The sequence below is a fragment of the Babylonia areolata genome, chromosome 22 (assembly GCF_041734735.1).
Source record: "Babylonia areolata isolate BAREFJ2019XMU chromosome 22, ASM4173473v1, whole genome shotgun sequence".
In the NCBI taxonomy this organism is placed as follows: Eukaryota; Metazoa; Mollusca; class Gastropoda; order Neogastropoda; family Buccinidae; genus Babylonia; species Babylonia areolata.
Window position 1 is genome coordinate 23,131,158 of NC_134897.1, and position 14,584 is coordinate 23,145,741.

The window sequence follows — 14,584 nt, forward strand, 5'->3', positions numbered from 1 at the left end:
AACGATCGGTTTCTCTGTTTCCGTGTCAAGGAGACGTCACCGAGTTCGGACAAATCCATCAGTTTACGCGACACCACATCTCAGCTACTGACTGAGGCAGATGGCAGTGCCCGGCTGATCCGTCGGCCGGGCCGCAACACTGACCGCTACCCAACGCACCGGCTATATAACATGAGTATAGTAAGGCCTTCAGTGAGTGTCGGCGGTAATATTTCAGTCAGGTTAATGTTCATATCAGAGAGGATTTCTTCCGTCTTCAAAATTATGCCGCGGCCCGGCTTTGGTTCAGTTGCCTAATGTGTTCCTCAAGTTTGCCAGTGCGACAACTTGAACACTGACACACACACATACTCACACATACTCACTGACACACACACACACACACACACACACACACACACACACACACACACACCGTCACACATCGGACCCACTGGCACACACACAGACTGACCGTGCACAGACACACTGAGACACAGACACAGCTAGACTGCACACTGATACATCAGTACAGGCACACACACACACGGCACACACGTACACAGGCAGTCACACACACACACACACACACACACGCGCGCGCGCGCACACACACACACACACACACACACACACACACACACACACACACACACACCCGGCACCGGGACACACACCTCGCACAACAGTGACTCAGCAGTTCCTCAGTTGACATCACTGCGCCAGGTGCCCCCCCCTCCCCCCTCTCCTCTCTCCCCCCCCCCTTTTTTTTTCTTTCTAACTCTCCATTCTTACTATATTTTATTCTCAGTTCCAATGAACCATTCTGTATTACTCCATCAGTCGCCGAAAAGATTTGCAGGCTGATCATCTCCTTGACTGAGAAACGTGAGAGCTGGCCCCATATGGTCCTTCCATCCGAGGCCCGGCCTCGACTGACCGGGTCAGTCAGTGGTCAAAATTAATGTCTTGTCCGGTCCGGCTCGATCAGTGACCCGGAGAGAGCTCCGAGTCGGGTAGGCATGACTTACAAGTTCAGTGTGTGTGTGTCAGTGTGCGCTTAGAGTTGACTTTTCAAGAGTTTTGCGCCTTATAAATATCATTATTATTATTAGTAGTAGTGTTTTATGTATTTATTTAGTATTATTTTATTTATTTATTTTATTTTTATTTTATTTATTTATCTATTGCATTTTTTTTCTCTCGAGGCCTGACTCAAGCGCGTTGGGTTAAGCTGCTGGTCAGGCATCTGCTTGGCAGATGTGGTGTAGCGTATATGGATTTGACCGAACGCAGTGACGCCTCCTAGTTGAGCTACTGATACTGATACTGATACTACAAGTTCAGTACGTGGCTAAGGTCTGCTAGCATTCAGTCAAGTCTCAGTAATCACACTGCAGCGAGTGCAAAACAACGCCAAGTTTATGCTAACAAGCACACCGCAACACTATTGTCTTATTTTCAGTGAACAAGGCAAACACAACTCACTCGCAGTGGATACTACTATAGACCCAGCCGGTAAGCGCCGGCACAGTTCAGTTCAGTTCAGTTCAGTTCACTGAGTTACTCAACTTGAGAAGACGTCACTACGTTCGCGCAAATCCATACATGCTACTGACACCACATCTGCAACTGAAGCAGATGCCCGACCAACAGCGTAACCCAACGCGCTAAGTCACAGGCCTTGAGAAGAAGAAGAAGAAGAAGAAGAAGCATAAGCAAATAATTGGATCATTAGATTAGTGAATAAATAATTAAACACTGAAATATATAAATAAAAGTAAACAGATAGATAACGAAATGAAATAAAATGGGGAAAAGAAAAACACACACAGACGCAGACACAGACAGACAGACAGACAGACACACACACACACACCAGTGATGATGATAATAGCACTGAATGATAATAATGAAAAGAAAGTAAAAATAAGATACGGAAAGACAATAATGATATTAAATGAACAAATAAACATATGTGTAAACTAAACATACAGACACGCGCGCGCGCGCGCGCGCGCGCGCGCACACACACACACACACACACACACACTTACGCGCACCGTGCGCGCTCGCGGCAACTTGAACAAACATGCAGTTCACAGATGAAGCACAAACAAAAGTGCACAGGCCCAACACTGCACATAAAAGCGGCACACGAGCGCCGACGCTGACATAGACACACACACACACACACACACAAAACACACACTTTCGTTTATTTATTTATAGTCTGTTCATCAGACTGAAAAGAAATGATATTATTATTATTATTTGGATTATTATCACTCCTATCATTATGATGATTGTTAGTATTAATTAGAAATCGACATTTCTGTATATTCGAATGAAAAGGGGGGCGGTTGCGGTGTGTGTGTGTGTGAGGGGGGGGGGGCAAGGGGGGGGACTAAGAAACTGAAGGAAGAGAGAGAGAGAGAGAGAGAGAGAGAGAGAGAGAGAGAGAGAGAGAGACAGACAGACAGACAGACAGACAGAGAGAACAGAATGTGGAAAAGATAAAGTACAAAATCTAAAATGGAGAGGGTGAGTGTCAGTGATTGGAGAAAAACAACAACATAATATTGGAAGGGTGTGTGTGAGAGGCGGGACGTGGGAAGCGGGTTTAGGGGGAAAAAAAATCAAATATTGTATGCACTACTTCTGTAGATTATTTGTTGAAAAGAGGTTCATGTGGGGACCTACAATAAACAACCAGCTGGACTATTTAACACATAACTAGCTAACTTTAATAAAGAACAGTTTGAAATATATAACTTTTTTCCAAAATTGTTAACATTTGAAACTGGTAACACGTGTTCCGTAATTTCTAGAGGCAAAAAAGGTTTCATTACACAACGCACACACACACACACACACACACACACACACACACACACATACACACACGCTTTTCCTACACTGATTACCTTGCACCGCCCACCCATCCCCAACACTGACGCACATTCCTACGAATTGCAGCTTCCATGGCGCGCGCGCGCGCGCGCGCGCGCACACACACACACACACACACACACACAAACACGTACAAACACAAACACTAACGCAAGCACGCACAACTGAATCGTAGCCCCCCACGACGCCCCCCGCCCGCCCCCCCTCCCCCCTCCCCATACATCTAGGCCCAATGATTAAGTCACTAAGCATACAGACGCAGTTCGTCTGTGCGTAGGCTAGGGCCCATGCATATAGGTATTGGCATACGATTAAATGCGCCGCAGTTTGCACAGTGTGTGACCCAGTTGCAAAGAAAGAAAGACCGATGTCAACAAATAACTGAGGTTGAAAACCATGCATCTAACTAGTTACCACTAGGGCCAGCCGGCAATCGAGTTACGCTCTGCACCCCGGACCATGCACCGGGCACTGGCTTTTGGATACTGACTGCAACTGTGTTGACCACTGAAACTCTGCAAGAGCTCCTACACAGGCACTCTTTGAACCAATGAGACACACACACACACACACACACACACACACACACACACACACACACTCACACACAGACAAGTGTACACACACATATGTACAACTCTCTCTCTCTCTCTCTCTCTCTCTCTCTCTCTCTCAAGGAGGGGTTAAACGCTATCTCCTGGACCCTTGACACAGTTATTATAATCGTGTACAAATATCGACACACACACACACACATGCGCGCGCGCGCACACACACACACACGCGCGCGCGCGCGCGCACACACACACACACACACGGCCAACACACACACTACACACACACACTTGTACACACACACACACTTGTACACACACACACATACACACACACACACACACACAGACACACACACACACATGCGCGCGCGCGCGCGCACACACACACACACACACGCGCCGGCGCGCACACACACACACCAACACACACACTACACACACACACACACTTGTACACACACACACACACACACACAAGAAGGGGTTAAGCTCTATCATCTACATAGACCCTTGCCGCAGTTATCTGATGTGCAAACAATCAGTCGTGTCTGTCCCGGCATTAAGATTTGTACTCAATCACACAATGTATTTCTTTTGCCGGGCTGTTCTGTTCGCGTGACTACCGGCTATACTCCTCAAAACTGCCGTACAAAAGCTTCAGCAGTTAATTATACGGGCCTCTAATAGACCTTCGCTCTGTTGGCCCAACGGTCGGCCGAAATCACAGATTGACACAAGCTAACAGCAGGGCAACAGCAAAGGGAGATCAGTATAATCAATGGTTTCTCCACTGCAATGGGAAGTCATTCACAGCTTCAGTAGTTTTTTTGTTTTGTTTTGTTTTGTTTTTGTAAAGGACTATGACTGTCAAACTAGGAGGTAAGACTGCAAAGGCTCTTAGTACTGCAGCCTTGGGGGGAAGGGGAGGGGGGGGGGGGGGGGGGGGCTAGTTAATCTTTGGGAATCATCCCTACGCCGGCTGTCCTAAAACCTTCTTGGCCGAGAGACTCGAGTTACAATACAATACAATACAATACACAAACTTTATTGTCTATACTTTGGTACAGAGATTTTCTTTTTGGCAGCAGCACATGTCCAACATAAGAAGAAAACAACAAACAAATAAAATGAATAGAAAATAAAAAGATAAATTAAATGGCACCAAATGGAACATAGCTATATACAAATATACAGATTACGGAAATTTACGTGCCTCTCCATTTCAGTCAGCCAAACCGCATTGCACATCTACCCCCCCCCCCCCACACACACACACCACGCACACCGGCATCACGCGCACACACACGCACACATACACTCTCTCTCATCCCCTCTCTCTCTGTCTCTCTCTTCACAAGAAATGCAACTACAAAGATCATCGTTCATTTGGGAGTTGGGATGTTAACTTGGGCAAGACACTTTCCACTACAAATCAAATTCCAGCCCAGACAGATAGTCAGGACAACAGATGCCTCCTCTGGGCACAACTGACTATCATTCTCTGAAAATTAATGGCAACCGAGAAATCCGTCACGTTAAACCCAGACCATCGAACTGACACTCCAACAGATCGCTCACCGCACAGCGAGCACAATCTTCGAGCCACAGGGACTGGAATACTTTAGCTGACCAACGAGGAAGTTGCTGCTCGTGTGTGTGTGTGTGTGTGTGTGTGTGTGTGTGTGTGTGTGTGTGTGTGTGTGTGTGTGTGTGTGTGTGTGTGTGTGTGTGTGTGTGTGTGTGTTTCTCTCTCTCTCTCTCTCTCTCTCTCTCTCTCTCTCTCGACACCTTCGTTTCCAGCGTGACCAAGGCAACAGTAAATTCACATCTGCTCATCATGTTTCGTCCCTCGAACCCATTAATCTGTCTTTTAATAAGCCTACTAGTGTTGAGAGAACGCAGTAATGTGTGATAAGCTATACTAGTGTTGAGAGAACGCAGTGATGTGTGGGTCTTCGCTCATGATTCCATGCTGACTTGATTATTAATACGGGACCGTGCTGCTGTGTCTTCTTGGAAGCCCAGTTAGCATGTATATCTATGGCGTGACATCTGCTCTGCACATGCAGTGGCACTTCTAGTCTACTCTGTGTGTGTGTGTGTGTGTGTGTGTGTGTGTGTGTGTGTGTGTGTGTGTGTGTGAGTGTGATAGTGTGTGTGCGCGCGCGCGTGTGTGTGTGTGTGTGTGTGTGTGTGTGTGTGTGAGTGTGATAGTGTGTGTGCGCGCGCGCGTGTGTGTGTCTGTGTGTGAGAGAGAGAGAGTGTGTGTCAGTGTGTGTGCCAGTGTGTGTGTATGTGTGTGTCAGTGCGTGCATGTGTCTGTAGGTGAAAAAAACCCAAACAAAACAAACAAAAAAAACACAACAAAAACAAAAACAACAACAAAACAACAACAACAACAAAACAAAAAACCCCAACAAAAACGAAATAATCAAACAAACAGGGTATGATTTTCAATGTCACTTATAATTTGCATTATCTGAGCAGTTTAGACTTTGCCGGCAAAGGACGAGACAGAGTGGTTAAAATGCAAGTTCGCCAAATCTTATCTGGAGATTCCACTAATGCATCAAACTTGAAAACAGCTGATTTGTCATTGTCACGATTGTCTCTTGTGGGGGATGCGAAGAATAAAAATTTATGTTGAGTCTTTTTCATGTACGGGCACACAGGTCAATATTTACATAAACTTTCTATCGAAACCACATAAGGAAAAAAAGAAAAAAAAGAATATATATATATATATATATATATATATATATATATATATAGTGATAAGTCGGTCTCAGTCATCGGCTATAATCCAAGTTCGATGTGGGGGAAAAGTCTTCATCACATTAACACGTGTGCGACTGATAAGAGTGTTGCTCCCTACATGAAATTTACCCCGGAGGGAATGTTTTCATGGAGTAAAATGACCCACGCTACACCGACAGGCTACGATTTGGCATAGTTTACCGGCGACTGAATTAATAGACTGGCGCATGGCGCCTGCTAGTGAAATGTACAATTACACACACAGCACTCAAACGGTATGGTGCACTGTGCACTGTGACAAAACTATTAATTATAGGTATATCACTGACATAATTCCACCCGTAGGCATAATGATTGTGTACTATTTGTACACAGAAATCTTCGGACACTGCAGAGTGCAGGGTTTTAATTAACGTGGACACCTCGGGTGATAATTATGGTTGAGTTCAGTGACTGACGGGGAAAACTCTTCCAGCACTTGAAATTAAAGTGGGGGAAGAGGATCTTCAACTGAAAACTAACAACCGCCACAACGACATTACGTGTGTGTGTGTGTGTGTGTGTGTGATCCCCATTTTTTCCTTCCCTCACAAAGAAGAACAAACAATAATGCTGAAATCACACACAGACATACATATACACACAACTACCACACACACACACACACACACAACTAACACAGACATGCACACACACACACACACACACACACACACACACACCACACACACATCGAAAGCAGAGTGACATATTTGCAGCTAGTACATTGTCACTTTTTTTTCATTATCACCCGTGACAGTTCGTGATTCCAGTACGGCACTTAACTGGTTCTGCCATTTGCATGAAATCGTGTCGCTCTGTTGGCAACACCGTGGCCACTGGTACACGAACACAAATTACGAGCGTAACAGTAGCCGAGTGGTCAGATTCTAAAGTCCTGGGTTCGAATCCTGAACATCACGGCGCCTGGTGGATGATCATTGAAATGTAAACCTGCTCGTGTACCGTTTCATGTGCATTCACATGCTGAAGTTCAAACACGCGCATCAAAGATCCCAAAATCAATGTTAGTGTTCGGTGACCATTGTATGGAAATACGAACATACAAAACATGCACACCACCTGAACATGGACTACGACTTCCCATATAAGCTCCTATAAAAGTTTGGGCAAAACTTGAAAATGGTGACAGTGCACGTAAAAGCCTATTTAATTGTTGATACGATTGAACGTGGGAGTTGCATGCCATGAACGCAGAAGCTAAACAAGGAAAGAACTATGCTGATATATTTTCAGTCAGCAGGGAAGTTTTCTCAAGTGCATGAGAGTTCGTTCCCTGTACACATCGGAGTAGTGTTCACAGAGGCTGTCACGCTATTGATTTTTTTTTTTGCGTCCCCCCTTCCCTATCCCCCCCCCCTACCCACCCCCACACCTCCGTTCCAATCGCTCCTCATGCACGCGCTGTTAAATCGGCTGTTGTTTTCAAACCAGTTCTTTCAGTTCAGTATTTTTCGCCTTACAAAAGACAAGGTCTGAAGTCTGAAAATAAACTGTGTGTGATTCTATCGATTTAGTAGTAGACTGTCAAGACCTATTCTCTCTCTTTCTCACTGTGTGTGTGTGTGTGTGTGTGTGTGTGTGTGTGTGTGTGTGTGTGTGTGTGTGTGTGTGTGTGTGTGTGTGTGTGTGTGTGTGTGTGTGTGTGTGTGTGTGTGTGTGCATGACAGGTAATGCACCACCAACATTAATAGACAAATTTTCTGTAAATTCATCAAGGAATCCCCCCAAAGTCCATATCCCAATTCCAAGAATTGACTTGTTCAAATCCAGTTTGGTTTACTCAGGCGCCACCCTATGGAACTCACTCCCAGAAGCAATTAACACCATTGCCCAACCACCTTCAAAAAACATTGCCTTTCCCACCTTATGCCATAATGTGTAATGTAAATCGTTCATTTTAATGATGCTGTTTGTCAAATGTGTATGGTTGACTGAGAACCTCCCTCACCCTCCATCCCCCACTCTGATCTGTAGTGCGGTGTGTGTTGTGTGTGTTCGTTTCTTTCATTTTGTTAATTTTTTTCCGATGCATTTTACTAACACCATGCTTGTACCTGTATGCCATGTGTGTGTGTGTGTGTGTGTGTGTGTGTGTGTGTATTTTGTTTTCGTTTTTTTAATTAATTTTTTTTCTCCTCTGTTATGTATCTCTATTAACACCATTCTTTCATTTTATTTAGCATTGTGTAGTGTAGACACAATTCAGGGCGGCGACTCGATGTAAAAAAGCACACCAGTGCTTATCTATTATCCTCGAAATAAAGAATTTGTCTTGTCTTGTCTCTCTCTCCATCTGTCATGCAGTCTACACATATGCCTGCCTGTCTGCCTGCCCCCTCCCCTCCCTCCCCCACTCTCTATCTCGCATTCAAGGAACTGCATGGTCAAACGACTGACTGATCGGGTTAAAAGACATGTTAAGAACTGAAACAATTATCCGAGAAAGAAGGAAAATGAGTAGGATGGTGTGGGGTGGGGTGGAGTGGGGTCGGGTGGGGGTAAATGAGGTTGGGAAATCAGTAAGCTGAACCGACAATAGAGGAGTGAGGGGTGAGGGCGCAGACATGGCGATTTGAAAGAAAAGTTCTGAGCACATCATTCCTCTTTTGCATTATCTCCACTGGCTCCCTGCCTCACACAGAATAAAGTACAAGATCAGCACTCAATGTTATAAATGTATTCACAAATCTGCCCCTTCCTATCTCAGCGGCTGCCTTCACCTCACCACTCCATCTCGCTCACGACGATCGGCTTCGGATCCACTCTATTTACGCATACCCAGATTCAAACACTCGACTGTTGGCCGCCGTTCTTTCTCTGTTTCTGGACCTTGCAATTCAATGGAATGAACTTCATCTTTCGCTTTGACAAGTCTCCACACTCAGCTCTTTCAAGTCTGGCTTTAAAACCCACCTCTACCCAAAATAGCCTCCTTTCCCTGTCTCTTCTTTGTCTTATGTCTCTCCAGTTATGCATGCGTGTGAATGACTGGTGCGAAAGCGCTTTGATTTGTCTCTGCACAAGATTCAGCGCTATGTAAATACCATTATTATTATTATTATTTTAGCAGTGTGTTTTCGATCGTGGTTTGCACAGGAGTGCAATGGACAATGAATAATTTACTTCACAGCTGAAAAAAAAAGTTTCCATCTGCTTGTCGCGTGTAGCAATAGGCCGGCTTTGGGTGGGTACGCTGCTGTTGCATTGACACGAAATAAAACACATTGGGCTAAACGTTTGCTTGCATGACTCAGCTTCATACCAAGAACTACACAGCTGTAAGGAAGAACTGAAGAAAAATAAAAGGAAAAGACCAGATACTGATCCTTTGCAACACACAAAAAAGACGCAATGCACATCCCCGCCCACCACCCTCCAAAAAGGTGTCCCAAATATCAGTGTGTAAAAACGAGGCATTAAACTGGCCCAAATATGTTGTGAGTACCCGTATGTATGCTCATGTGACTGTGTGACAATGCGTTGTATTATTTTAGCCTATATTTCATGAGAACAGATTTCCCGCTATGAAGTTCGGGCCGCTCTCACTCTCCACACTGAGAGCGCGTCGCTATAGTGCAGGGCCACCTAAACAATGACGATCAAAACTGAACATCTCTTAACATGAGATATTTCTTCAGTAACCGAAACAACGAATCCCACTGTTACGATTGTAGCTCTCGATACTAGGATTGCATTACCATTATAGACTAGTCCTCACACGAATGTGATTTGCATTTCCCACAGAGAAATACTGTGCTGGAACTATGATTACACAAAGTGGAGCCTGACAAGTGTTACTATTCGTACTTATCATTGCGCACTGTACAAATACATAAAATTTGAACCACTTTGTCACAATGACAACAAAATTTTAAAAGTTATGGACCCATATAAACTCCCCCCCTCCCCCCTCCGCCGACCCCTTGAACTATTTTCAGCCGGGTTTTCAAAATAGTACAGTTACTGGCCGATGCACTTGGGGGGTACTACATCTAAAAATGTGTATGTGTTAATGTGATTATTTAGTGTGTGCGGTACTATCTGATATCTTCGGCAGGTTGCCGGCGGCTTGGTTCCAACCGTTGCTCGTAAACAAGTCAAGGGGAAGTACCCAGTTCCTTACTAAGGGAAGTCACTGTAGTCAAATATTGCACATCGCGATCGACGTCGTCAAGTGTTACTCTACACAAAAACAAAACAAGCAAACAAAACAAGCAAATAAACTGCACCGGTAATTATATCAGTTTTGGTTTCATGTGTGTCAAAGCGTGTGGGCTGAGTTTCTATGCGGTACATGAAATATGCTGTTAACCCCCCAAAAAAACAACAACAACAACAAACAAACAAACAAAAAACCCCAACCCCCCATAAAAAACAACAACAAACAAAACAAACAAACAAAAAACACACACACCAAAAAACAAAACAACAACAACAGAAAACAACAACAAAACCCAAAAACCCAAAAACAACAACAACAAAAAAACAAAACAAAAAAAACACGAAACAAACTTATATGAACAAAACAACCGTGCACACTCCCCTTGTCCAATCACAATCAATGTCAGTTATCACTGTGCACATTCCTTAGGAATAAAACCCTCGATATAAATGATGTATTATCATGAAGCTGAATACACGGAAGAACATGCAATCAATACGCGCTTGCTTCTGTGTCATATGCCTACCGTTCAATCGAATCATACAAGTGGTTTATTATTCACTGACAACACTGAAGAACACGCAAACACTCACGTGCTAACTTTTATATCATACGCTTCTATTTCAATAGGAACCATCCATGTGACGAATATAACCATCTTCGTTAACTTAAAACTTTCTAGTTTCTTCACGAACATTTAACGATGAAAACATTTTAACAGTAAACGTACGTTAGGAACTGCGGAATAATCATTCTGAGGAAAAATACGAAAGAAAGAAAAGAAAGAAAGAAAGAAAGAAAAGAGATTTCACACTGGACAAAGGGTCGGATAGGTGGAAAGGGTAAAAAAGACATAAAAGTGTGTGTGTGTGTGTGTGTGTGTGTGCGCGCGCGGGCGATCGCGAACGTGTGTATTTTCGAGAAGGCGATCTGTTTGAAGCAGAATGACACATAATTATATGAATGCCCACATAATGTGTGCTTGTGTGATGATATAGGAAAGAGTGAAAGGTGGGAAAGAGACTGTTTTTTTTTTAAAATTCTCTTTTACAATAGTCTCTTAGTGCTGCAGCCTTGGGGGCTAGTTGACTTTTGGGAACCATACCAACGCCGACTGTCCTAAAACCATTTTAGCCAAGAGAGTGGGGATTTAACTTGGGCAAGGCACTCTCCAATATTATCAAATTCTAGCCCAGATAGTCGGGACAGCAACTGCCTCCTCTGCTGTTCTTATGGTCAAAGTAGGACACGACTGACTATCATACATACATGCTTACATACATACATACATACAGCAGGCACAAACACCAACAGGTCCTCAGTTCTGGGCTGAAGGAGCGAGAAAAAGACAGGATCAAAGGAAGGACTGAAGGGGATTAAGGGAGCAAAGGCAGAGAAACCAGAAGGGCGGTGGATTAGGGATCGATAGGATTAAGAATCCGTGGAAACGTGTACACGAAATGGGGGACAGGGTGGGAGGAGGGGGATGTTGGCTGGGCAAAGCTGGGATGTCACCAGAAAAAGATGATTGTGAGCACGTTGCTTTGATCAAACATAACTCGGTTCTCAGACACGTGAAGCTGGGATGTCACCAGAAACAGATGATTGTGAGCACGTTGCTTTGCTCAAACACAACTCGGTTCTCAGACACACGAAGCTGGGATGTCACCAGAAACAGATGATTGTGAGCACGTTGCTTTGATCAAACACAACTCGGTTCTCAGACACACGAAGCTGGGATGTCACCAGAAACAGAAACGGAAATGAAATTCCTTTGTTTTTAGTAAATATCACACCAAGTGGAGTGATGGCCTAGAGGTAACGCGTCCGCCTAGGAAGCGAGAGAATCTGAGCGTGCTGGTTCGAATCACGGCTCAGCCGCCTATATTTTCTCCCCCTCCAATAGACCTTGAGTGGTGGTCTGGACGCTAGTCATTCGGAGGAGACGATAAACCGAGGTCCCGTGTGCAGCATGCACTTAGCGCACGTAAAAGAACCCACGGCAACAAAAGGGTTGTTCCTGGAAAAAAATCTGTAGAAAAATCCACTTCGATAGGAAAAGCAAATAAAACTGCATGCAGGAAAAAATACAAAAAAATATGGGTGGCGCTGTAGTGTTGCGACGCGCTCTCCCTGGGGAGAGCAGCCCGAATTTCAGACAGAGAAATCTATTGTGACAAAAAAAAGAGATACAAATACAAATACAAATAACTCGGTACTCAGACATGCATCGATTTCTGCCTGTGTTCGGGCTCTCTCTCTCTCTCTCTCTCTCTCTCTCTCTCTCTCTCTCATGGGACTATCGCAACTGGAGAAAACATTTGCAACATATTATGTCAGTTACCCGCTTGGTCAAAACAGAAAAAATAGGGTCATCTTCAATGTCGGGACATAATTATGTGAAATGAAGTGAAATCCATAATGTTTGGTAACTCTGTTGCACAACACTTGTGTTAAACTTGCCCCCTCCCCCCCCCCCCCCCCCCCCTACCCTGAAACATAAGCTTGATGGATGCGTCTCCGTGTCTCCATGTGTACCTACCAACAATGAGAATTAAAAAAACAACAACCCCAAAATACAGAAGAACATTACTACATGTAATTGAAAACGTTCTCCAGTATACGAATATGCAGTTACTGGGTAAAAACAAATCAGTTTCTTTTCTTTCTTTCTTTCTTTCTTTCTTTAACAAATAGTAACGAGTGGCAACTCTCTCCATTCTTGGCTACCCTATTATCGTCACTTTAATATTAATGTTTACCCCAGCTCCCGACAACCTTCCCCCCCCCCACCCCCTACCACCAACCCTATTCCATACCCTCCCTCCATCCTACCTCCCCCTCCTCTCCCCGCACCTTTCACTGTCTGCCTCTTACAGTGTTCACAGACAAACATGTTGGTCTACAGAACACTCTTACTCCCTTTTCCTGTCTTGGTTAGGGACTGCTGGAACATACCATCTATCGTCTCCATGGTGAATACATACCATACAGCACGTGAGAGAGAGAGAGAGAGAGAGAGAGAGAGAGAGAGAGAGAGAGCCTCAGTCCGTCCCTTACCATACCATACCATACCATACCATACCATACCATACCGTCCCTTACCATACCATACCATACCATACCATACCGACCATACCGTCCCTTACCATACCATACCGTCCCTTACCATACCATACCGAACATACCGTCCCATACCATACCGAACATACCGTCCCTTACCATACCATACCATACCATACCATACCATACCTACCGTCCCTTACCATACCATACCATACCATACCATACCATACCATACCATACCTACCGTCCCTTACCATACCATACCATACCATAGCGTACAATACCGTACCATACCGAACCATACCTTTCTTTACCCTACCCTACCCTACGCTATCGTACCCTACCCTAACCTACCACACCATCCCCTACCCTACCCTACCCTACCCTACCCTACCCTACCCTACCATATCACATGTCTGTGCTACAGCACGGTACAGGACACAGAAGATGGGAGATAATCCGTGGTGGACACCAACGGTCATCAGTTCTCCTCACACACACACACACACACACACACACACACACACACACACACACACACACACACACACAGGGGTCGTCCAAGGACATAGAGTCCAGTGACTTCCGGTACCATGGCGGACAGGCGGAAGTGAGTTCTCCCCCATTCCCTTCAGACTGTAGCGGAATGGCAGAGACCATTAGAAGTTAGGGAGGATGGGCCACCCACTGCGGACATTTGACGTATTCAGTTCTATACATATCTTTCGAAGATGTCTTTCTGTGTTGCTGTCTGTCTGTCACACACACACACACACACACACACACACACGCACACACACACACGCACACACAAACACACACACACAAACACACACACATACACACGTACACACACACATATACTCACACACACACACACACACACACACGAAAACACACACACACGCACGCACTCACGCAAACACACACACACACACACACACACACACACACACACACACACACACACACACACACAGAGTCGGACTTGAGTGTAATGAATGTACTACGCTATAATTTTCGTCTTCTAACTTCCTCTCCGCGTTACAAGCATTTCGTCATTGATAATTTTACCCAGTGCATCCTC